The sequence below is a fragment of the Leopardus geoffroyi genome, chromosome B4 (genome assembly GCF_018350155.1).
Source record: "Leopardus geoffroyi isolate Oge1 chromosome B4, O.geoffroyi_Oge1_pat1.0, whole genome shotgun sequence".
NCBI lineage: Eukaryota > Metazoa > Chordata > Mammalia > Carnivora > Felidae > Leopardus > Leopardus geoffroyi.
The window spans coordinates 80,542,136-80,568,730 of NC_059341.1; the positions used below are offsets into that span (position 1 = coordinate 80,542,136).

The 26,595-nt window shown below is 44.0% G+C and overlaps 1 protein-coding gene across 1 annotated transcript in view; it reads left to right on the forward strand.

Annotated features, from left to right (window-relative positions):
- Positions 1-26,595, forward strand: part of LOC123591990 (cationic amino acid transporter 3-like) — a 110,557-nt gene that overhangs the window by 26,225 nt on the left and 57,737 nt on the right. The window lies entirely within an intron of this gene.

The window sequence follows — 26,595 nt, forward strand, 5'->3', positions numbered from 1 at the left end:
ACATGTGTCTTTGGTGTAGAAAATTCTCTCTCTTCTCATGCTAGCACTGTGCTACTCCTTTAAAACTATCTCCTAGGACAGTCTCCTTGACAAATGGCATTTCTCTCCATTTAGAACCCAGCGTCTAGAACTGTACCCAGGCACTTCTACTTTTGCCTTTGTTTGGCTATGCCTGAGTTCTGGTGACTATCCTATCCTGTCTGTTCCATCACAGTGGAATCTTGCTCAGGGCAAGAGGGGAGGTTCTCTCCTTCCTCTAGACCTAGCAGAAAGAACAGTGTTGTTCATTCAAAGAGCAACAGGGAAAATACAGCCCTGGGGCAGGAGAATGCCTGAACCTACCTCCTCTGGTCCCTCTCCATCTATTCCCATGGGATTTGGGGAGGAGCAGGAAGTAGTGAAATTGATAGAAGACCCAACCCATTCTACCTGACTCCACAGAATCCCTGAAGTCTAGACTGTCTCCAGCGTGGGCACAACAGACATCTTTCTTGAAGCAGTCAGAGTTCTATGTTTTGGCATAGAAGGACCAGTGTCTTTCTATTTATGTATGGGGCCTGCCCTGAGAGAGGGGGATAGGAAGCTACCATCTTACTTGTGGAATTTCTCATATTTGCAACAGGGAGCAGTTGACTCCAGAGAAACCTGCTGGAGGGAGAATTACCATATACTTACCCACTCCTTTAGACGATTTTTGAGAGACTGCTGAAAAAAACTTGTGAGATCATCTAAGATTCTTTGGGGAGAGAGAATTTATACTGCATGGGGAGGAAAACTGGACTGAAATAAAAGGAATTAGGAACTGGTTAAGGATTGAGACATCATGACTTTGGAAGGGAAGGTATGAGTAGAAACTGAGAAAGAGGTATTGGCCAAGAGAAACTTCCTGGAGGAGGATGCCTATGGAGAAATTTGGGAAATAAAAGAAGGATAGGTGAGCTGGAAAAGAAATGGGACAGTAATTCTAGGCTACACAGACCTTTAAGAGTCATGAAAGAATAAGTCTTGTAAGGGATGTGTTTTTTCACATTTGAAGGGAATTTATGAGCCAGGTTTGTATTGTGTATTTGTGCCATGGAGTGAGATTTCTGAATCAGGAAGATGAGATATGATTCTTATTGCAATCTGGAAGATAGGATATAGATAGATAGACTCTTCCTGGGAGACAGTTGTAGAAACTACTACAGTCATCTATCTAGATCCTTGCTCTTCAAAGTATGGTCCATGGACCACCAGCATGAGTGCCACCTGAGAGCTTGTTAAAAATGCAGAATCTTAGACCTCATGAATCCGACCCAGACCTCATGAATCCAAATCTGCATTTTTAATAAGCTCCCAGGTGATTTGTATGCTCTTTTTGGCTTGAGAAGCACTGGCCTTAAATGATCGATAATACATGTCTGTCCTCACATGAGCACTATAGAAGGCCTCAAAACTTTGGAATTGGGAGTCTAAGAGGAGGGGCCTAGGCTGGAGAAATTGAGTTTGGGGAAGAGGGAGAAGTGTGGGCCCTGGCTCCTCTTCTGTCTCCAGGCCTCCCACGCCAGTCACTATGCCAGGGTTTGGCACTCTGCCCACTTTGGGAAAATACCTTGCCATGCCCACGCTGGAGTCTGCCTGGTCCTCAGGGGCTCCCCTGGGGCAAGCATTGCGTGGGTCATGACTGCTGCCAATTTTGTTTCCCCTACTTCATATGATGGACTGGAAGGGACTGGGGAGGTCATATTAGTCATGCTCCGCCTCAGGGTTGTACTGTCCCTTAGTCAAATGAGTGATAATTTGGTGATACTAATTGAAGAGACTATGGGGGTTGGAGGGACTGAAATAGGAGTTCTTAACTGTCCTGGCAGTTAAGATATTATCATGATATTTTCATGTCTCAAAGATATTTATTTTCATCTTTCAAAAGTTTAAGGAGAGACCGGATGACTGGATAAGGGGTTACACCCTGGTAGGGACCAAATTAATGCTTTTAGAGGGATCTTTTGATGATTTTTAATGGGTTAATAGCAAAATACATGGGACCTAAAATTTCAGAGACCTAGGGTGATAAGCAATAGAACAATGTTATCATGTGGATGTTGGAGAATTTTCTTAAGCTTTTGAGGGTTTGTGTACCTCACTCCCAATCAGATGAGTCATAAGGAGAGGCCAATGTTGAAAGAAAACAGATTGAGATTGAACATAAGGAAGAATATTCTGAGATTAAAGGGTGGCCAGGGGAGATGGGAAGGTGCAGTCTCTGGCCATGTGTATGGCTGTCTCACTTGGGTTTGGAATGCTTCAGATGGTCTCTTGCCCAGAATGAGGGAAATGCACAGAATGAACTCTCATTATCTTTTTTATCCCCAGAATTCTCCAGTCAATGCCTTAAATGAGAGGCTGAGGTGGATGTGTGGAGTACGTAAGACAGTGAGGCATGGGAATGATGAATGACGGAAGAGAAAAGCAATCTTATTAGAACATTGAAATCTGCTAAAAATTTTAAAACAGGGCTTGGATTTAAGAGAATAAATTGCATTTTAGGGCTTGAATGAGAGTTTTAGGTTTCTATGTCTTTCCATTCTCCAGGTACTTATCTTGTTCCATTGATGAGATTTTAAAAACTCATAAGGAAAAAGAGCAACTCTTTTATGTATAACTTCTTTTAAAAAAAATCACTTATTTTGGGGCGCCTGGGTTGCTCAGTTGGTTGGGTGATCGACTTCAACTCAGGTCATGTTCTCGCAGTTTGTGGGTTCGAGCCCTGCGTCGGGCTCTGTGCTGACAGCTCAGAGCCTGGAGCCTGCTTCAGATTCTGTGTCTCCCCCTGTCTCTACCCCTCCCCTGCTCATGCTCTGTGTCTCTCTGTCTCTCAATAATAAATAAACGTTAAAAAATTAAAAAATTAAAAAATATATTTATTTAAATTCAAGTTAGTTAACATACAGTGTAGTATCAGTTTCAGGAGTAGAACCCAGTGATTCATCACTTACATATACTACCCAGTGCTCATCCCAACAAGTGCCTTCCGTAATGCCCATCTCCCATTTAGCCCACCCCTCCCAACCTCCCTTCCAGCAACCCTCAGTTTGTTCTCTGTATTTAAGAATCTCTTATGATTTGCCTCCCTCTCTATTTTTATTTTATTTCTCCTTCCTTTCCCCTATGTTCATCTGTTGTGTTTCTTAAATTCCACATATGAGTGAAATCATATGATATTTGTCTTTCTCTGACTTATTTCTCTTAGCATAATACTTCTTTCTATCTCCAATGCCCATAGAGTGATGATGAAAATATAGCTATCATATGTGAATACTTTGTCCTATACTTTGTTCCAAACACTTTCCATCATCACCTATTTAGTACAGAAGTTCAGTGAGGTGAGTATTGTTATCCTCATTTTACAAAAGTTGAATCTAAGGCTCAGAGAGGTTAAGGTATTTGTGCAAAGTGAGTTGTAAAGCTAGGGTTTGTACCAAGTTTGAGCAAAGCTTTTGCTGCTAACCCCTAAGCTGTAGTCTGCATGGAATAGCGGCTTAGTAAGGGATAGATGGCCATTGAAACTTGATGGCATAGAGGTAATTGAAAGACAGCGGATAATTCCAAATAGTGAATAATGAAAACACAATTTCTATTTGTTTTGTGGCATGTAGTCAGAGACACACTTGGTGACACATGCAAGCTTCTACTCAGACATTCTCTCATTCACCTTCACCGTGCCCCACCCTGCAGTCAGGAGCTTGGGAAGGGGGAGAGGCTGCGTATATTATGTTCATAAAGCAACTCATTGAAAGTCATGTGTATGTGCCTACTATATGGACATAAATGTTTGAATTTGAGTGGAAATATGAACCAAGGAGTGGGGTACGTTTATCTCAGTAGGTCTATAAACAGGAACAAATTTTTAGACTTTTTGGGTATGAGGTGTGTGTGTGTACAAATCCTGAAGGAGTTAAACCAGCTATAAGGAACTGGCTGCCTTCCACCCCTGGCCCTGGTTGATGTGTTTGTACCAAACCCTGATATTTATTTTCATCACCTCTCAAGGGAACCTCAATGAGTTTTCTTTCTGGGAAGTTTATGGCTAAGATGCTGGGCTGCTTTGGGGCCCCTATAAATCTGCTATAATCAGAGGAGGTTTGTAGAGAAAGAGAAACAGCAGCCGCAAGGCAATCCCCTCCTGTCTTTTACTTTCTAGCCTAATACACAGCCGCCCTTGTATGTACACCACCCACGTAACCACCTCCCCTCTCCTAGAACCCCCTCATGGGAGGTACTAAGAGGAGTCATTTCATTTACTTCTTTGCTTCCAAGTAGGACTCTATTTGAGCCATCCCAGAAAAAAGAGAACTAAAAATTATATAATTAAGGAATCTAGGGTTGAGATTGTGAGAAACTGGTCATTTGTGAAACTAATTTCATAGACAGCAATGAGCTTTGACAGAAGCAGCAATGGTAAGAGGAGTTGAACGTCTCTGTTTACTTCTTTTTTTTTATTTTTTACATTTTTTATTTATTTTTGAGAGACGGAGTGAGACAAAGTGAGAGTGGGGGAGGGGCAGAGACAGAGGGAGACACAGGATCGGAAAGCAGGCTCCAGGCTCTGAGCTGTCAGCACAGAGCCCGACGCGGGGCTCGAACCCACAGACCGTGAGATCATGACCTGAGCCGAAGTCGGACGCTCAACCAGCTAGCCACCCAGGTGCCCCTCTGTTTACTTCTTTAGAAAACTTGAAGCAAAGCTTCTGGAAGCAGGAGGCAGGACACATGGTTCAAAGGCAAACACAGCACAGGAACTCCCCTCCTCCAGCTTCCAATGCTGGTAGTTGGGAGATTTTTTTATGAGGGATATTTATGACAAACTTTACTTTACATTTGACATTTAACAGCATCTCTTGTCCAGAGAAGGAGGAAATATAGATATCTATTGACGTAGAGTGTCAGAAGATCGAGGAAAATTGACTATGGAGATAGAAGGAGGAGGAGGGGGTTTCTCTCTTTCTCCAGGTATGCAAATTACCTAACTTAATTTGTGTAGCATATGCTTTTCTGTGCTTTGTGCTCTTCTCGGTAATGAGATTAAGGAATCATTTCATTGTTAATAAAGAACTCAGTGGGGGGAGAGACACATAGATGGAGGCATAATGGGTACCCTGTCCCATTTGAACCATATACCCCTTAAATAAGATCAGATGCAAGACAAGTGGGGATAAATGGAACCCAAGGTGGGGCCCAGGTCCTGGCTCCTATCTTTTCTGTTCAAAGCCTCTGGCTTCTGCAGTTTTATTTTGAGTTTTGCTGGTCCTTGCATTTCACTCTCTAATGATAAACAGAATTCAATATCAAATGATGCCCAAAGTCAAGAAATCCTTCCCAGTAGCTGTGTCTTTTCCTTGGAATTCCATCCTCCCAATCTCTGACTACTGAATCCTACATAATCATCATGGTCCAGTTTAAACTTTTTAAAAAATGTTTTATTTATTTGTTTTTGGAGAAAGACAGAGCATGAATGGAGGTGGGACAGAGAGAGAGAGACACAGACTCTGAGATAGGCTCCAGACTTTGAGCCATCAGCACAGAGCCTGATGCAGGGCTCAAACCCATGAACCATGAGATCATGACCTGAGCCGAAGTCAGATACTCAACTGACTGAGCCACCCAGGATGCCCCCATCATAGTCTGGTTTATTAAAAAAATTTTTTTTTAACATTTATTTATTTTTGAGAGACAGAGAGAGGCAGAGCATGAGCAGGGGAGGGAGGGAGGGAGGGAGGGAGAGAGAGAGAGAGATACAGAATCTGAAGCAGGCTCCAGGCTCTGAGCTGTTTGTTAGCACAGAGCCCGACGTGGGCTCGAACTCATGAACTGCAAGACAGTGACCTGAGCCGAAGTCAGATGCTCAACCGACTGAGCCAACCAGGCGCCCCCATCATAGTCCAGTTTAAATGTTACCTCCTGCCCAAGCCTTCCTGGATAATCTGCATCAGAAACAATTTATTTCCCTTGACCTCCTCCAGTCTTTGTGTCAGTCTTTCTGCACACTGTCTTCAGTGGTAGTTACCGTGTGTCTTCCCTTTCTCCCTTACTCAACTGTAAGCTACTAGAATGGGGAGACTGTACCCTGTATATTTTTATATTCTCTCTGTAGTGCTTAACACAGAGCTAAAGAATTGTTAAATAACTTTTGTGCATGGCATACAGTTGTAGGGAAAGAGGCTATGGGTAGAGATGTAGAATAGGGGCATTATGAGTATTGATTAAGGGTATTATTGTTAATAAATGGACATGATACTTTCAGATATATCATATTATTAGGAAATTTTTATCCCACCAGTAGATTTATTCCCATATAGTCGATTTATTCATCATTAATCCTTTCTCTCATTCAAATATAGAGTTTTCCTCGTGGGAAATAGACAATAAGCAAGAAAACAAATGTTCAAATAATTACAGATTGTGTTAAACACTCAAAGGAAATAAACAGGATCTTGTGATAAAGAATAACAGGGAATTTTCTTTAGGCATGGAGGTTAGGACAAAGACCTTTGTGGTCGCTGTAATATATATATCCTACTATTATTATGAGTTAATTCAATTTGTAACCTGAAGAGAAGTAATAATAAAATCAGTAACAGAATAAGAATAGCAGCCTTCCCACCAGGGGGCGTTTTTGTCAACCCAACCTTAGGTTTAGTTTCTTTGGTCCAACTTCCCAGCCTCCCCTCTGCCTTGGGAAGTGGGGAAGTCAAGGCCCTCCCCTTGCCTCGGGATGGACCCTGCCCCCTCTTCTCTAGCCTAAGAGTCGGCAAGCAAAACAGGTGTTAGGAGCTTTGATCTTATTAGAGACTTGGAGACAGATCAAGGTACAGGCCTCTGAAATAATGCCCCAGGATGTGAGAAGCTGGGGAAGAGATGGAGACAGAAGTACACAGAGAGGCAAATTGCTGTCACAGAGACTCCCTTTTACCTCCCGTCTCAGTGTCAGTGGGTTCTGGGCTCTGTACTTCATGGGGGAGCTGGTCATGGCTTTCGGCTTTTGGGGAGTGGGAAGATATCCCCTGAGTGACTTTTGAGACCTGCCCTGGTCACTCTTGGATCCATGCTCCAAAGTTGAAGACAACCAAGGCTGTGAGGAGCACAGAGTCTGCCAATCTCCCGGCAGGCTCAGGTAGTTCTTTAATTACCAGGATCTCCTTTGACTACTTTTCTGCTCCCCTTCTCATGGCACAAGTTGGTAGCATTAGTTTCTGCCTCTTGTAGAGGAGTGGTCACATTAAGAAAGGCTTGGGAGTGGGTAAGAAGAATAGGAGACTGGTGCCTGGAGCTTTTATACCCACTAACCCTTTCCTGAGCCCTGTCTCCTGTTGGGATAACACATTTTGGTTGCTGGCTCAAGAGTAATGGTTTCCTCCTCACAAAGATCCTGACCTCCTTGGTCATGCTGAGGGACACCTCAGACTGTTGAGAACGTCTTACTGAGATTACCAGAAGTTTCTCTCATTGAAATTGTAGCCCTAACCTCTCTTCAGCCTTCACCCACCCCAGCTTCTCTGCAAGTGGTATCCTGCACAAGGGTAAAGGCTGTACTTCTTTCTGCTTCAAGAGGAACCCTACCTCTCTGCTCCATAGTCCAGAATTGTGCCTAGAGGACTCGACTCACATTGCTTGGTTTGAAGAGATACTTGTTGGAAGAGGAAGAATTATACCTCGTTTGAGTTGCTCAGGGCATACACAAGACACACTTCTGAACATCGGAGATGGACAGGCACTTTGGAATTGTGGTACCCACATAGCCCTTGAAGTCAAACAGCCAAGTCCTTGTCCAAGCTGGGCTTGCTGTGCCTGAAGCAGGAGGTACATCTTCTAACATTTGCACTAAGGCCAGCACCAGAGATGAGCTGAAGTGGATTTTACATCTGGCAGGGGACTTCATGCTATGGGTGCAGGGAAATGGGGTAGGATAGAATGAACATTGCTTGAAGAGGAAAAGGGAGAGTGTGGCCAGAACATACATGGAGGCAGGGGAATGGGGAAGCTGATTCCTGAACCCAAGGTGCCCAGATTTATATACGGGGCAGAGTTCATAATCTGTAAGCTGTACTAATACTCTAGTTTCTAGCTGAAGGTCCTTTCTGGAGTCTCTCCCTCAGTGGGCAGCAGCATTATTGGCTCCCTTCTGAGGCAGACAGGATAGGGCATGTAGCTCAGGGCAGGCCAGGGCAGATTCTGGTGCCAGAGCCGACATTAATGCGGGTGAATATGGACATATTTTCTCAAGGAGCTTTGTTCAAAAGATAGAGGACAAGGGGATGGCAGATAGAGGAAGGAAAGGGCCCAATTATCTTTTCTGGGTCCATTGGATTAGGGGATGAGAGAGAAGGGGAGGCTTCAGCCTGAATCACAGTCTCCATTAACCCTTTTCTACCACAATCCAACTGATTGAAAATAGATTGCTAATAACTTCCTTGGTCCTCCGTTCCACATCATGTGAGTATATCTTGTCAAGTTTCCCTTCAGCAGATACTCCTATGACCCATCTCTTCTAGGAAACAGCTTTAAGTCCCAAGTCCTTTCCAGAATAAGGCTCTGCAACACCGAAGCAGTATGTGTATTGGGAAATTTCCCCTTAGACCTAAACTCATGTTGTTTTCCTACAGAAAAGCTGTCTGCCTTCCTCTCCATTCCTCTCCCTTCTTCCTCTTTCCCTCCTCACCAGGCCTGTTTCTTTCTATAACCACCGAGTAGAGTTGGGGATAATGTTCTATACATTTTATTCCTGCTACTCTTGCTTCTTCAGTCTTTTGATTCTCCCCCTGCAATGTCTCCCTCCTCACCTCCTATCCTGGTAACTCTGTTGTATTTACTAGTCAGTTATTTGTGCCTTCTTTTTCTCTCCTTTCCACTTCTCTTTCCCTCTCAACTTTCTTAATCTATGATTCCAACTTTGAAGAGATGGGAAGGTAAGTTTTAAGGACTGCATCTGTGAGGGAGTGGGCTTTGGGCACAGTAAGAGGCATGGTGATCAGATATCAAGAAGAAGCTGATAAGCGCTGACTTGTGTGGCCTTTGGGGCAGGTGCCTTCTCACCCATCTTCCCTAGTAGATGGGGCTGAGGTGCAAGTGACAGAGACTTAAATAAAGTTGGTTAGATTAAGGGATCAAAGCAAAGGTTCCCTTTGGTCCTATAGAACATATTCCTTTATCCATTCGTTCTTCTCAGTTTCTTAATTCAGACTTCTGTTTTGTGGGCTTATAACGTAATTGGGGATCCTTAAGAAGATAGTATGGGCCAAGGTTATGGCCTCAATTGCAGCTTGATCCCAGCTTCAATGGAGGTTACCCTCTTTGGCCCATATGGTTCCTTAGATATGTATATTCAGCCTTCTGGCTTCACTTCATTGGTAATTAGCTCAGGTTTGAAAGTTGGGTGGCCACATAAACTTCGGGTTTTTTGATGAGTTGTTCCCTATTTTGATTTATCCATTGCCTAATTTTGAGTAGACCAGAATCATCATAATAGGGATGATGGTAATAATGGCAGCAACTATTTATTGAGCACTTATGTTAAGACACTATACATATCATTTCACAATATATACAAATATTAAATAATATCCCACCTTCTGTAATTCTACAAGAATTCTACAAAATAGGTGATATTATTTTCATTTTATAGATGAGAAATGGAAGCTTAGAGAGGTGAAGTTCTTTGCTCAAGAAATTATGTCTATCTGACTTTAAAGCCTTGCTTTTACCCACCACGGCGCTATACTGTACAACTGTATTTTGGAAATCTTTAAAACTTTTTTTTTAAATTTTATTTATTTATTTTGAGGGAAAGAGAGAGGGAAAGGGGAGGGGCATACAGAAAGGAAGAGAGAGAATCCCAAGCAGGCTCTGCCTTGTCAACATAGAGCCTGACATGGGGCTCGAACTCACAAACCATGAGATCATGACCCGAGACAAAATCAAGAGTGGGATGCTTAACCCACAGAGTCACCCAGGCACCCCTGGAAATCTTTAGATAAAAAGACTTCTTATCCTTAGTGTTGCTGATCAGCCTGAAAGCAGCATCAGGAAAATTTAAGATGTATTTACTCTTGGGAGTAGAAAACTGGCAGATTCTGAAGGAGACTGTGGAATACGTTTTCCTCAGTAATGACAGGAGGACAACTGAGAGACCCTTCTGACCAAAGACAGGGGATGCTTTTGGCCATCCTGAGAACAATATCTGGCATATGATAGGAGCTGTGGGTCTAGTGAAGAGAATGCCCTTAGTCGATTTAGCCATGGAGATACTTATGAGAGCCCACGGTAATGCCCAAGTTCCCCTGAACTAGCCTCAGAGGGATGGTGACTCTGAGGTTACTTGTGAGTTTTGGCAGAAGAATGATTATCTGCCTTCTGGATTATTTGTGGCAGAATTTGAATTCTAGACTGGCTTTCCTCAGTGATACTCTCCCTGTTTACCCCTTCAGTTTTTTCTGCTGTATACATCTTCTACTCCCTTTGCAGGGATGTAAACTCCTATTTATTTGAGTCAAATGGAATTAATAAGGTAAATTTGTTATAAAATATTATGTAGTGCTATCTGGTCTATCTGCCTCAACTGAGTGCACAGTCATGAATAATCCTAATCAGCAAATCTTCTGAATTTTGAACAATTAAAATATCATTTTAGTTTGGAAATGATCCTGATGTAGGAATAGGACATATCTTCTGTTCTACAAATTTGCAGAATTTCAGATCAAATGATGGAGCTTCCCTGAGGGGTTTGGATCCTCTCAGGGAGCTGGACACAGTTTGGCTCTACACCTGGCCACCAGGTCCACCCTCTGAACTCAGACCATGACAAATAACCTGCCTAAGCAGATGGGATTTTTCTTTTTGTTAATGAAATTAAAACATTTTAATAATTTGTTTTTAACTGCGTCCTCTGAACCACACATGAGTGCCCATGATGACCAGCCCTGGGCTGGGAATGGGAGATTCTCAGTCACTGGAATCTGCAGCCCTCCACCTGAACAGCTGAGGAAATAGCTCTGCAGCTGGTGAAGGTGACAGAATCAAGCTGCTTTATAGACCTGAGAGAACTTAAGTGAGGGGAGGATGAAGAAGGGGGGAGGTTGGAATAAGCAGGCAGCTTGGGATGCTCCTTGGTACTGGCTCCTTGGCAACGGTTACTTAGCAACCCTCATTCACCTCTCTTGGTTGCCTTCTCCCTCACCAACCCCCCCCCCCCGCAGCCCTCTCCCCCACCCCCTCTTAGCTGCTGCAAGGAGCTAGAGAGCTTGGAGTGAATGACAATTTGGAGAAACAGCCGCAGCCTGAAGATCTAAGAGGCTCTAAAGAAGATGGATAAGAAAATCGATGCATAATAAAAACTGCAGGCAAAGCCACCTTGACGGAGGGCGGGTGGTTCTCTCCTCCCGCCCTCGTTAGTCTCTCTGGGCTCAAGGCTTCCATCTTAGCCCAGTGTCCTCTCCTTCCTTTCCATCTACCTTTTACTGGTTTAGGGAGGGTTGTTTGCCTTTGGGGTGGAAATAGGGAGCAAGGAACCGAGAAGAGAAGAAAATAAAGTATATGCAGGGTATATGCAGGGATGTGGGGTTAAGAGAGGGAGAAGGATAAGGTAGGGATTATAAGAAAGAAACTTTGAATGGAAATGAGTTTAAATTGCACCATAAAGTACTGCCTTTAGTCAAAAGGAAAACCTTAATAATGGAAGTAGGAAGACCCCATGTAAAATGTGTGAAGTTACCTTCTCTGCAAGATATTAAAGGAAAAAGTATAAGCACTTTTCTGGAAGGGCTGGGTTGGAATATGGCTTGCATAAATGAAATACTATATTTATAAACATGCCTACTACTGGCACATACTGGGGAGATACCAAGTGTCACCTTCCTTCTTTCTTAGAAGTGAGGGATGGAGGAAAAGACATTTGAGAGGTCTGTGTTGGCCTGATTATCTGTGGAACAATTCTGTGCCCATGAATATTTTTGGCTTTTACTATTTTCCCATCCACACAGGTAGGAAGTCATTTCTGATATCAAATTTCACCCCGTTCTGTTGAAATTAAAACATTTGATCAGTTATCGACCCTTTATTCTTTGGTGTTTACTGAGCACCAGCTATCTGCCAGACATATGAAATAGGAACTAGGAGCACTGTGTCTATTTTGTGATACAGGGTCTAACTATTATGCATAGAGGGTAGAATAGAAATTCAGTAGTGAGTGGGGGTCTCAAATGAGAAGAGACTTATGAGAGTGCTTTGAAAATTGTGAAGTATGCCACAGTTGTAAACGCTATTGGTGAACAGATTTATTTCAGGATTTGAAGTTTTGCACTCCACAAGGGAAGAGAAGGGGTACTAAGGGGTGGAACTCATTCACAGCAGGCCAGTCTTGCTGGGAACAGTGCTCTGTTCCAGGGAGCTATGGGGACCTGGGATTATAGTGCGACCAGTGTAGGATTGAGATGGGAACAGAACACGGCCCCCAACTTGCCTCCCACTCAGGCTTATATGCTATAATCCTCTTCTACTTGTTTACGTTTCACCTTCTCTCAAACAGGGTCTGTGCTCTTTAGCAAACCATCCCTTTCCTATCCTTCAAACCATTCCAAAATTTCCTTCATTTCAAGGATGTCTTCTTGGATTAGAGGAGAGCTGGTGACTTCCTTGGGCTCACAATGGCTGGACTTGGGCCCCTGACCCCAACCTCATGTTATATCCCTGCCCCACTCCCTTTCTCAAACCCTGTCCTTCCCTCTCATTTTGTATACATCTTGGTCTCTATTCGCAATTACACTTACTTCTAATTTCTGTGGGATATTATTATTATTTCATATTTCAACCTTCTGATTTTTCCTTTTTGATATTTTTGGGTTCATCTGTCCTCTATTTATTATATCATTGTGACTATATTATGAAACTTGAACGTGCAGGAAGCCTATCTATATCATTTCTTTCTGTATAACTCAGCCCAGAAATAAGTGTAGACAGATGATGGAGAAAAGCTTAATGATTGTGCTCTTATGTCGGGTTGTCTCCTACATCAATTCTACATCCCATATTCCCACCTTCATGATCTTCCACCCATCACTGCCTGCCTCCTCCCTCCCCAGGTTGCCCATTCTGGTTTTTATAACTCTGTAACTTGGGTTCTTTTTATGCTTGATTCCAAACATAAAACTCTCAAAATTATTGAGGGGGAGGAGGAGCATCAGGCTATACAAGTTCAAGTCTGACAGCTACATACACATGAAATTGCAAACGGAGTACCAGATACTAACTGTACATAGTGTAAAAGAGAGCTTGGAATGGGACATTTGGCTTACTTAAGGAAGCCTTCCTGGAGGAGGAGGACACTGAGCAGGACTTGAAAGAAAGGAAGGGATAGATTTAGGTAAAAAAGAGAAAAGGATGTGCTATGCAGAAGTCAGTGTGAAGGTTGGGAGGCAGAAAGAATAGAAACAAGTTTGCTTTGCTTAAAGCAAAGAAGGCATTGTGGAATTGCAGCCTGAAGCTTATGCTCTAAAGCTTAAGCTGAGAAATAGTAATTTATAATTTTTAAAAAATGTTCATTTATTTTTGACAGAGACAGAGACAGAGCATGAGCGGGGGAGGGACAGAGAGAGAGGGAGACACAGAATCCCAAGTAGGCTCCAGGCTCTGAGTTGTCAGCACAGAGCCCAATGCGGGGCTTGAACTCACAGACCGCGAGATCACGACCTGAGCCGAGGTCGGACGCTCAACCGACTGAGCCACCCAGGCGCCCTGAGAAATAATAATTTAAAATGAGCGAGGATTATGAGCTACCTCCAGCCCATGAGAAAAGGAAAGATCAGGATGATGGTGAAAGTCATGGTTGATGAGTGTGGAATGGTTAGACCTTAGCCAGAGGCTCTTAGGAAGCGTCTCCTGTTGTCCTGATTCTGACCAAAGACCTGGTCAATGACCTGTCTGGGGCGTGGGGAGAGGAGGTGGACGGGAGGGGGTGAAGATACAGGGAACACATTGTTTCCCCAGAGCTTGCATCATAGACATATTCCTCTTGAACAAAACCCTCTGTTTCCAGCTCCTGCTGACTCATCCCTCCCTTTCCCCTTCTCCCCATTAGAGGAGCTCTCCTGGCCCCGGTGGAGACCTGCCATGGCTGCTCAAGGTAGCAGTGATGGGAGAGGATGCCTCTGCCTCTACTGGGCCGGGACCCCTGGGTTTTATCCTTTTGTGTTTTGTTTGTTTGTTTGTTTGTATTTTGATCCTCACTTGAATCTAAAGAAAAATGGAAGGAATGTTTTAGTCATATCCCCTCCTTCTGGGATGGATGACCCTTGATTTATTTCAGTGGCATGGGGAGGTGCTAGACTTTCCTGAGCCTTCTATGGCCACTTTATTACTCAGGTCAGTGTCTTAAGATTTTTGACAGTATCTGTGAGATTCTGGGAGAGATGGGGGTTGAGGTTGATGAGGAGATTGGACTCCTTGAAGGGAAGTTAAGACCCTGTGGCCTAATACCCTAGAAGGCCTAAGCATTTTCAGAAAAGATTAATAGATGATGTCAGGTCTAGGAAATGGTAAGATGGAGAAAATAAATTCTCCAGACTTGGAGTTCTGGGATTAATTTTATAGCTTGGGGAATCCCAGGTAAAAGTAGAGTGGGAAGCTTCCTAGAAAATAGGGGTTGGGATATGTAATTATAAAACATAGGCTGAATACTGAGGATTTTAACAATAAAGATGGAGAGAAAGCCAGCAGTGATTGAATAAGGTAGTGCTTCTCTCTCTGTTAGCTTCCTGAGACCTGCACAGGCTGAAGCTGGAAGATCCAGGGAGGTTATTCCATCCAACCTGCTTTCTTACCACAACCAAACTGAAATAAATAAAGGAAACAAATATTTACTGAGCATTTATTTGTAGGTGGTAAGCACTGATCTACTCTTTCCATATGTTTTCTCATGAAGTTAAATCCTCATAAAACCTGGCACAGTAGGCTCAGAATTTAAGGTCTCTAATAACTGGTGGAGCTAGAAAGCAAACTCACTTCTGGGTTGAGAACCATTGTTTTTTCCATAACTCTACAGTGCATTTCCATCCTGGAAGTCTGTTTCTTCAGTTGGCCAGTATGGTGTCTCCAATCATATTATATGCACAATCATGTGCTTAAGGCACTGTACTAAATGCCTGGGGGTGACAATAAGAAAGGCAGAGTCCCGGGGCGCCTGGGTGGCTCAGTAGGTTAAGTGTCTGACTTTGGCTCAGATCCTGATCTCATGGTTCGTGGGTTCGAGCTCCGCATCAGGCTCTGTGCTGACAGCTCAGAGCCTGGAGCCTGCTTTGGATCCTGTGTCTCCCTCTCTCTTTGCCCCTCCCCAGCTCACGCTCTGTCTCTCTCTCTCTCTCTCAAAAATAAAATAAACATTAAAAAAAGAGAAAGCCAGAGTCCCTACCCTTTGGTGCTTGAAGTCATTTGGGGTGATTATATGTATATCATATATAGTGTATATAAGCAATATATAAAACTTATAGTGTATATTTAAGTATAGCATTGGCAAACTATACATCAAGGCAGTAAGACAATGACTAGTGAGTGATACAGACAATTAAGTGCTACTAGAATTCTGAAAAAGGAGGGGAAATCATGATGGGATGGCTAGGGAAGGCTGCATGGAAGTGGTAGGATTTTAAAGACAAAATTTAAGACTAGACAGAACTTTCTGCATGAATGGAATGGCACAAAGTTATGGAAGCAGGAAAGCCAAAGATATATTCTGGGGATAGTAAATAGAGCCTTCTCTGAGCTTCTTAAGGTCAAGGATGATATATATTCACATTTGCTTTCTCAACACACCAAAGATATAGTGGCTAGATGTTAAATGCATATTTGTGGAAGGAATGAATGACCCATTTATCTAGCACAGAACATTCACGTGAGGATCTTTTAAGAGATACGAATTGAATGGTAGGCTGTAGTGGAGCCGATGAAATGACATGCAAAGTGGTTTAAATGAGATTATTCTTGAGGCAGTGGGAAGATAGCTTGGAGAAGAGACAGAGGCAGAGAGACCAGTTAGTATGCTAATGAAGTCTAGATGAGAGGCACTACAAGACTAAACTAGGCCAATGGCGTGGGAATAGACATGAAAGGGTGGAGGTACCAGCATTGTGAAAGCATGATGGACAGACCTGGTCATTGAGGGACTTTGATGGGCTAGTGGTGGGGAGGGTGTGTAAGATGGGAGAAGAGGGAAGAAGAAAGAGGAGTCAAAGATGAAGCTAGAGGTTCTCAGCTTTGGCGATTAGTAGAATAGTGGTGATTCTAACAGAAAAAGAAGAAGTTAGAAGAAGAGGCTGGTTTTGGAATATGAATTCTGTTTTAGATTAAATTGCTGGTAGAACCTCCCCACCACCAGGAAAATTCATCATACATTGGAAGTGGAAGGCTAGAGAGAATGGGGTCAGGTTTGGAAGGACGGATTCAGAATTCACCCACATAGAAATAATCATTGAAGCTGTGAAAATAGATGGATGAGATAATTGAAAAAAAAAAAGGTGTCTAGAGGGAAAAGTAGAAAGTTGGAGGTGTCATCACAAAGGAGAGAGTATATTATAGGACCACCTCTAATGTCTTCCGGTGTTGTCACCAGCTCTTTACTTGTCTTGTTCTTGAGAGGTGAGGTTAAATAACTCTCTGGAAACATAAAAGACCCTAAGCTCAGCCCTCTGTAAGAGTTCTCTTCTCCACTGAATTCTGGATCTTGACCAGGACAATAATAGGCTGGATTTTCATGGAAAATTTTTAGCTCATCTGGCTGAAACAGAGTCTATCCTAAATAAATGTGTCTGTCTTCCCAATTTTCAACTCCCTAGAGAAGAAGTAAATACTTGGGCAGTTCTGTTTAGGTTAGCTTAAAGTACTCATGCTTCAATGCAAACCTGTCTTGCACCCATTTATGAAAGACTAAAAACCTCAGTCTGGGAAGTGGGTGGGTGGGGTGGACAGTGATTTGCTCCTGAGCCCCAGACGCTTCAGTTTACTTTTTCACAATTCCCCACCCTTTTTACTTTTCATCCAGAGATCTCAAAGCTCTAAACAAGCCTTGATCCTCCCTGACCCCCTGAGTCATCTTCTGCTTCCATTTTCCCAGATGGGGGCGGGCAGTGAGATACTATGTTTGGGGATGGGTACATGGTGGGTGGGTAGGAAGGTTGGGGGACAGCAGTGGGGATCTAGGTGCCCCTTCCCAATCACAGGGTGGGGCTGAGGGCAGGCATCAAGGTGGTTCTATGCAGTTTGGTTTCAGCTTGTCCTTTTGAGGTTGTTTTATGACTGAAGAGACTCGGATAAAGAGTCCGAGCTGAAGAAATTGAAGAACAAACAAAGCCATAAAAGACGCCGATAAAATTCCTGCCAGCTCAGTATAGTCTTTGGATCTTCTCTCAAAAATCTCAGGGTAATCTGGGAAGGCTAATTAAGTCTCACAGCCCCCACTGGGGGCCAGGGCTGGACCAGGGCAGAACCAAGGTTAGGAGAAGGGAGCACCGAGAGATTTCTCTTCTCTCCCTCTTCTCTCAAGGGACCCCGCTGTTCAAACATCCAGTTTGGAGGTTGAAATAGGGCCATGAGGCAAAAGGGGAATGGATAATGGGAAATATTGATATTTTCTAAGAACTCTTTATTACAGAGTGCTTGAGAATCTGGGGGCAGGATACGTGATGAGGAATCTGAATTGGAGGATATTAAGAATGGAGGCTCTGGAACATGAAAATGGGGGTAGTAAAATGGGGGTGGTATGAAAAAAGGGCCTAGATGGGGGTGAAGGCACATGGCCTCAGAGAATGGCAGTCTGAGGGTGAGTGGGTCTGCGCTGGGGGGCTTATGAAGCTAAAGGATCTGTATTTTGGGACCAATAGAACAGGGAGTTCTAGATGGGGACAACTGTGTGAGAATAGGGAGGAGGGCTCAGAGGTGTGGTAAGAGAGCAGAAGAGGAATGATGATCCGGGAGGGAACCTCAGCTCAGGTGAGAGGTTAGAAAGCCAGAGGTCAGCCTTTCCCCTGCAAACCAGTGATTTTTCTGTTCTTTGTTTCAGATGAATTGGTGTATTGGCCACAAAGAAACCTTATGAACTGATGTGACATAAAGGTGGGAGGGAAGGAGGTGCTGGGGGAGTGAGTGTGTAAGGAGGAGACAGAGAGACTGCCTGTTTCCATGGTGATGGCCAAAATCTTCATTTCTATTCTCCTGGTTTCTGCAGTAGGTCAGGAAAAGCTATAAGGGAGAATGCTACCTTTTCACCTCCCCAAAAGAATCAAGATCTAGGGCTGGGGAGGTTGGTGAGAGTAGGGGTTTTTGGTGGGGGTAGAGTCTCTAGTTCCAAGATTAATTGAGTTATCTCCTTATATCTCTAGTTATATTTAAAAAGTCTGTGGATAGAAGGAAGCAGCAGAATCCAGAGACCCTTCTTGCCAGTGGAGTGGTCTGGGGTTTCAGGGAGTCCTTCAAGTAGTGCCATCTGGTCTGAGTGTAGCCAGCTGGACCTCTCCTCTGAAACCAGAGACTAAGTTTGGGTACTCATAGTCCAATGATCCCTCCTGAAATTGCCTTCGTGGCAGTAGGAACCTTTTTCTGAGTCTCTTCAAGAACCCTCAACACAGTCTGACTGCTGTTAGGCATTGGGCATTGAATCATGGGAGAAGAGGTTGATGATAGTGGGTGGGTAAGAAAGGCCAGTGAAGAAGCTGTAGCTGCAACAGCTCAAGTGTCACATGTGTAAGGCCTGGATATTGTAAAACTCCTGGCTATAGAATTGTTCACCCTCTCTGTGAGGACCAGAGAACTTGAGTGACTTACCAAAAGATATACCCAGCATACTAAGGATTCAAACTCACTTCCTGTCCCAGAGTACCCTGACTTTTGCTCCAGTTATACCCCTTCATAATCAGCTCTGAATTTAAGTGGGTGCCCAGGTCCCCAGCATAATGAGATCATGTCTTAGGCACAGTAGACTCTGTGTGCTCCCCAAATTCCTTCCACCTGCCTGACTTGTCTAGTGACTTCAGACAAGGCAGCTGCCAAAGCTGGCTCTTCCATTCTCAGAGATTTGCTACAGGGATGTTTGCTGAAAAAATATCTGTCTCCTGCTTGTCTGTCCTGTGCTCAGTTTTTCTTAGTCATCATGTCTTTGGCACCTAACTTACAGGGTCCCTGAGAAGGTACCTCCTCCAACAGTAGGCACCAACTGTGAGGCTATAAGGGAATGCCCCTTGTGCAGATATTTCCCCCCACCTTCTTTTTTTCCTGTGACCCTGCCACATTCTGGTTCCACTAGTATCATGGTGGCCCCTAGGTCTCTTGCTTCTATGCCCCCCAATGCCTATTTCTTCTCCACCGGTAGTTCCTGCACCTTTTCCTATGTCCCCTTAGCTTTTGTCTCCTTCCCCTAGTTTCCTGTCAACCTCTGCTCATGTCCCTACAATGTCCTTAGCCCTGTTTACGCTCCTTTTCCCTCGCTCTTTCCCCTTCCTTCATCAAACATTTACCGAGTACCTATTATGTGCCAGGTCCCCTTGTTGGTTCTGAGGGCACACAGGCTCTAAGCAATTTGAGAAAGCACAAAGAACTCACTCAATTTTGATATAATGTGACAAGCGAAGCCCCTTGGCCTTTTTCCAGAGTCCTCTTTCAGCTGTGACAAGTTGGATTGACTCACATCCCTTAGTAGTGCATTCCAAAGTTTCACAATTCCTACAGATGGTAAGTTCTTCTCAATGTCTGGCCTTAGTTTGTCCTGCAGGTAAGATCATTTCCTGGGCTTCCATTTACTCACCTATACTTTTGTTTCCAAAGATTTATTTTATTTTTAGGGACAGAAAGAGAGGAGAGAGGAGAGAGGAGAGAGAGAGAGAGACAGAGACAGAGACAGAGAGAGACAGAGAGAGAGGTCTTAAGCAGGCTTCATGCTCAGACTGGAGCCCAGTGTGGGGCTTGATACCATGACCCTGGGATCATGACCTGAGCCAAAATCAAGAGTTGGACACTCAACCTACTGAGCCACCCAGGCACCCTTACTCACCCACACTTTTTAATTAAAATGGGCATCATAATACTGATGCCTACTTTTCCCAGCCCCATATGGGATGTTTGTGAAGGTTGGTTGAAATAATGGGTGTAAAAGTTCTCTAAAAACTTTGTGAATGTTAGATTGTGATTCCCTCTTCTCAGTGGAAATAGAGGACAGTCTTTTCCTCTTACAAACAGTACAGCTCAAAAGATAATTTTAAATAATTATGAGTTGCGTCAACCTTTAGTCTCTTTTCTACTTACTCATTATTTGCAAATGGAAATTCTTTGACCTCTGATGCCAATAAGATCCATGTCCCAGAGAAAGACAAAAATCATATGACTTCACTCATATGAAGACTTTAAAAGACAAAACAGATGAACATAAGGGAAGGGAAACAAAAAAAATATAAAAACAGGGAGGGGGACAAAACAGAAGAGACTCATAAATATGGAGAACAAACTGAGGGTTGTTGGAGGGGTTGTGGGAGGGGGGATGGGCTAAATGGGTAAGGGGCATTAAGGAATCTACTCCTGAAATCATTGTTTCACTATATGCTAACTAATTTGGATGTAAATTTAAAAAAACAAAAAATAAAATTAAAAAAATTTTTTTGCCTTGAAGAGAACAAATGCTTTTCAATGTAGTACTAGGGATTGAGGGCAGACTTCAGAAAGGAGTCCTTAACCACCTACATATGAGGACATAAATAACAGAAGAAATCCTCCCCATCACAGTGCAATTCCTTTGCGTTATCGTTGGAGACAGGGGATCGCTATGATGACTGGGGAGGAGCCCGAGGATTACATGGGAGAGTGGTATGACGCTTGATCCCAGATGATGGATTTCCAAAAAGAAATTAAGGGTCTGACGAGGCTGCCCTGAGTCAGAAAATATCATCAAGCTCTGCTCCTATTAATGACTTAAGAGCAGCTGCTGGATTCACCCCATTACCTACAGAGGGTGGAGGCAGAGAGCAGGGACAGAAGCTGCTTAGGGGCAGAGAACTTCCCTGAATCCTAGGGTGGGAAGCCAGACTCTTCCCAGCTCGGTGGAGCCCTTGCTGACGGGGGCTCACCCTTATGGATAGGGTGCAGTGGGGGATCATTCTGATGCTTCCACACTGGATGGGTCAGCCTAACTGGCTTCAGGGCAACTACCTGACTTCTCTAGAGTTGCCTTTCTCCTCTGTCTACCTCCAGACTGACCCAAAAAAATGTTTTTGGTTTTCCAAACTCCCTTCTCTGTCCCCCACCCCCCAATAATCCTGTCAGGAATTTCTTCCTATTGTCTGACTTGAGGCTTATCCTGTATTTTCAGGCCAGCGTACCTCACAGCCTGTGCCTGGTAGAAACGTTTGCACATTGTGCTGGCATTTTGTTGTGTGGTACCTTTGCTAACCTAAGTGGCACTTTTGGGTTTTTTCCACTCTTGTTGGTCTGCGTCTCCCATGTCTCTGACTTGAGGCAGAGCGGTTTCTTTGCTTCTCTGGCTTCTTAGGGCAGACACCACCATTTTCTTCTTGGGAATGTTTCCAATTTTGATGGTTGGTGGGTTCTTTTCAGTTTATTTTCATTCTCCACCAGTTCAGCTTATCCCTTTTCTCCCCAAGTCCCTTATGAAACCAGAAAACAGCTGTGTGTTCCCCGGGACTCCAAGCTTGGGCATTTGCAGAGCTCACCTTTCCTCTTCATAAGCCTGCTTCTGCTGGCTGCTGGGCAAGGAGATGCACACATGGCACCCGCAGAGCAGTGCCCGGTGACTCAAGCCGAGCAGGTCTAGCTCAGAGTCACAACAGAAAACCATTTGTAATGTGGTTGTTTCTTTCAAATCCTCAAGAACATAAGTGACCTATCTTACGGTGGAACAGTGAAATGGAGGTGGGAGTTTGGGGGCTGAGAGGTGGTTCCAGATTTTATTTTGACTTCAGGAGGCCCATTTTTCAGCATCTCCTTAGCCTAGAGGGAGCTTGGATCTTAGTCATATTTAGATTATAGCACCAACTTCTTATGGCCCCTGCCTCCACTATGATTTTTCAAAAAAGTTTATTTATTTTTAGGGGGGGGAGGGGCAGAAAGAGAGGGAGAGAGAATCCCAAGCAGGCTCCGTGCTCTCAGCGCAGAGTGTGACGTGGGGCTCAAACCCATGAACCTCGAGACTATGACCTGAGCCAAAATCAAGAGTCAGACACTTAATAGACTGAGCCACCCAGGCGCCCCATCCACTATGATTTTTTATTTTGGTATGACATACATAACATAAAACTGACCATTTTAAACATTTTTAGGTGTGCAGTTCAGTGGCACTAAGTACATTCACATTGTTGTACAACCATCACTACCATCCACCTCCAGAATGTCTTCATTTTCCCAGATTGAAACTCTGTGCCAGCAACTCCCCATTCCCCTGTTGCCCCCAGCCCCTGGCATGCCTGCACAACTACGATTTTACTCAGTTTCTTAAAGTGCCATTCTCATCACAGAGGCTCTATTTTATCTTCTATTAAATCTCAGCTCCTCTGACAGAATTTCAAGACCCTTCTCCACTGTCCCCTATGGACTCACTCCGATGAGCTCCTATCATTTCTTGGCCCAGAATCTCACTCTGAGAGGCAAATTTAGGCTCATGCCCTTGTGTGAATATCCTTCTTTCCTACCTGACCCTTTGCACATGTTGCCCCTGAGTCTTCCCCTCATTCCCACTGGCCCTTATCTTCATATTTCTGTTTTAAGACATCCTCCCTGATGTTCTAAGATGTACCAGCCTCTATTATATGCCTCCTATTCTTTTTTTTTTTTAATTTAATGTTTATTTATTTTTTTTGAGAGAGAGGGAGGGGCAGAGAGAGAGAGAGAGAGAGAGAGAGAATGGCAGAGAGAGAGGGAGACAAAAAATCTGAAGCAAGCTCCAGGCTCCATACTGTCATCATGGAGCTCGACATGGGGCTCGAACCCACGAACCGTGAAATCATGACCAGAGCCAAAGTCAGACGCTTAACCGACTGAGCCACCCAGGAACCCCATATGACTCCCCTTCTTAATCTCTGTAGTATTCTGCCTGGTTGCTCTTACCCTGTTCTTGCCTTTTTATCTCTGTCTATGTTCCCTCTCAGACTGGAGGCCACCTCAAGGCAGGAGGTGAAATCCATTCTGGGTTCAGGTACTCTGTTCTAGGTCCTCAACACTCACAGCGTGCTCTGGGCTCTAGGGACATTAGTCTAACTCAGGACCTTGCTAGAAATGCAGGATCTCAGCACCCCCCACCCCCCACCCCCGCCAGACCTACTGAACCAGAATGTGCATTTTAACAGGATCCCAGATTACTGACATGTACATTAAGTGAGAGACGCACCTCTGTAGGAGGGGGGAACAAGTAATTTATATTGCAGGTAAGTGTGAGTGAAAGCTACCTAAGTAAAGCTTCTAGGCTAGATTCAAACTGTGTGGCTATTTTCGAGGAGGAGGAAGGAGGATATTTTGTGTCTTTTGAATTTATGAGTCTCTATCAGAATTGCCTAGAAAGCTGAAAAGGAACAGGAGTCAGTGTCCTCAAGGTTAAGGGCCTCAAGGGGAAGAACCTCCCTAGGTGTCTGTCTCATGGTTAGGCAGACCAGGGGCAAAGTTTCCCATGATTCACTTTGAGATTCGCTGGTGGTGTTCCTCTAGAATTAAGCACTTGTTCCCCAGCAGATATTTGTCATCGAGCGCTAGGGGAAGCAGAGCTTCAGCCTTCAAGATAGCCTTCCTTGTTTCTGTCTCCATGGCTGGTGCTGATTCATATTTTGTGGGAGGTTTGACCATAGCCCAGAATGGCTGAGGAGCTGGTGTAATTCTCTCCTTCCTCACCCCATGGAGAGGGAGTGAGGAGAGTCATGAAGAACAGAGACAGGGTGTGGGAGTCAAACCTGTTCTTCACATAGCAAACGCCTCATCTCACTCTTTGCTCTCACTCCAAGAAGTGGAGTCCACAGCCCGGAAAACTAGGAGCCAGTCTCTGAGTCTGCTTGGTTCTTATTCAGCTTCCCTCTTTTTCTGTTCCTTCTCCCTACTGGAATTAAAGGGAATGGGTAACATCTCCCCCTGCTCTCCCACTTCCAGATGTAGGACAGCTGTAAGGCACAGAAGCATAGGCCAGAGGCAGGAGTTTGAAATTCTTTAGGCTAGTGCCTTGCCCTCCTTGCTTATCTCCAGAAGAGGATGGCAGGATCCATTGGCCCTGCTGCTTACTCTTTAGGGCATGAAGGGATTATAAAGGAGCTGGAGGGCAAAGCAGCTTAGGGGAATTGGGAAGACATGGTATGTTGTGTGGGAAAATAATGTAATGAGAGGTTTTTCCCCCAGAGTTATGGAAAAGATTACTCTGAATCTTTCCCCAATTTTTCTAGGTCTCTGGATTTTGCTGTACTGGTGGAGACATGTATTTCTTGGTCTTCTCCTAGAAGTGATTTCTAGAACAGAGGCCTTCAGATCACATCCAACCTGAGCAAAGAACTCATGTGTGTCTCTTGTCATCTCTGCAAAAGCATTTACCCTCAGAAGCAGTGTCCTTTTACCACATGCTATAATCTAGTCCTTGAGTGTCATTGCAAAACTGGGGGTGGCAGGGTGAGGCCCTGGGCCTGGTGTCTAGGACCAGGAGGAGAGTGTAGCCCAGACCTTTCAGAATACAGTTAGTTTCCAGCATTTCAGTAAATAATAATACCTCCTCACTTCTCTCTTCTCGGGGGTGTGGGGAGCGGTGCAGCACGGGGTTGGTCATTTCATCTTTCACCAGGATAGCTCACTCTTGTACTTTGTACCAGATCTGGGAACTTAGAACCACTGCTCTAGCATTCAGTGCACTATTTCAGCGTTCTAAACGTGTCCATTTTCTCCATCAGACTGAACGCTTCCTTTAAGGGAATCCTACCTTCCTACTTGAAAAAGTACTTAAGATGTTGACTTGTTTACACATAGTTCCATTATGAGAGAGGTTACTGGCACTCTTAAAAAACCCCTCAACTTCTGGGTCAGGTCATGTTAGTTTAGTTGGGCAGAACTTGTGACAAGGCTGTAGTTTTGAGCCTGTATTCTATCTCTGACTTCTTTCTGGAGGAGACTCAGTGTTTTGAATATTCAGAGGTGGGGGGATATTGCTGATGACTGGGAAATGGAGAAGTCATGAAATTTTAGCTAGGAGAAATATCTCAAGAATCTTTAATGACTGTGTGTGTGTGTGTGTGTGTGTGTGTGTGTGTGTGTGTTGTTATTACTTTTCCAACAGGCTGCATAATTTTTATGACCAATTATTCCATTTGTAATGATGCTGAGATAACAGAGATCCCATCTCATGCTCCATGGCACATGCCAGGCACTCATGGGAGCTAGAAGACACCATCCCTTATACAATTGGATGACTGGAGTGCTATGAGCAAGACTCAGTTCTAGCAGGAGAGAGAGACAGGGGTTGCTAAGGGAAACTGTGACAGGAAGGGTGTGAAGTACTAGAAGGGGGGTGTGGAGAGGACTGTAGTTTTAAAACAAAAGAGATTTACTGGGGACAGATAAAAGACCTGTCTTCCAGCCTGAGAATTTTGTAATCCAACATAGCTTTGGTGGTGTTATTTATGCATAACAAATGGACAAGTGTCTTTGGCTGTGGAGATAGTGTCATCTCAAGCCACGAGGAACCAGATCTTTCCCAGAAAGGATTTGAGGGCTCAGTTGAAAAGGACTGATTTTAGGAGGTTTAGAAAAGACTTGGCTCAGACAGGGGGGAGGATGCTCCTTTTGGGGCTAGTGGTTCTCTTTTCCCTTCCACCCAACTTTTGAGTTAGGGCAGGGCTGATAATCTCCCTGACAGATCTGGTAATTGGTCTATCAGGCTTTAAGGAATGCAGGTTAAAGACTGACACCTAGTTGCTCCTACTGATTGGTCTGGAACACTTACTTACTCCTGCCTTCATAGTGTTTTCCAGGATCTTTCCCGTATACTTGCCCTCTTACTATTTTTATGCCTGTTTTTATCTTTTTTTCCTTGCCCATTAATTGTTAAGGGTTTGATATTGGAAGTCAGCAGGCGTAAGTTTGAATCCTGGCTCTACCACTTACTTAGAATCTTTGATCTTGTTTTCCCATCTGTAAAATGCGAATAATAAGACCTACTTCTTAGACTAGTTGTACGGATTAAGTAAGAGACTGTTAAGTGAGAGCTTGAGTACTCAGTAAAAGCCAGTGAACAATTTTCTTTAGAACTCCCTCTCTGTGCTCCCTGGCCACTTTTTGGTAGAGTGGAGATTCAGAGAAAGAGTGATGGCCAAGTAGATCAACGTAAGAGGATGACTGTAAAAAAAGAAAACCAGGAGGACAACAAGAGGGACAGACACCAGGGAGACAGGGACACAAATACAGTTAGAGTTTGAGGAACAGATAGTGAATACCAGGAGGAAGCAGAGAGACCATGATAGATATGCAGATGGACACGGAGAGAGGAGCAAGGAGAGGAAAGAGAAAGAAAAGGAGAGATAAAGTCAGGTGGAAAGGCAAGGACATGAGTGGAAGCCAGAGAAG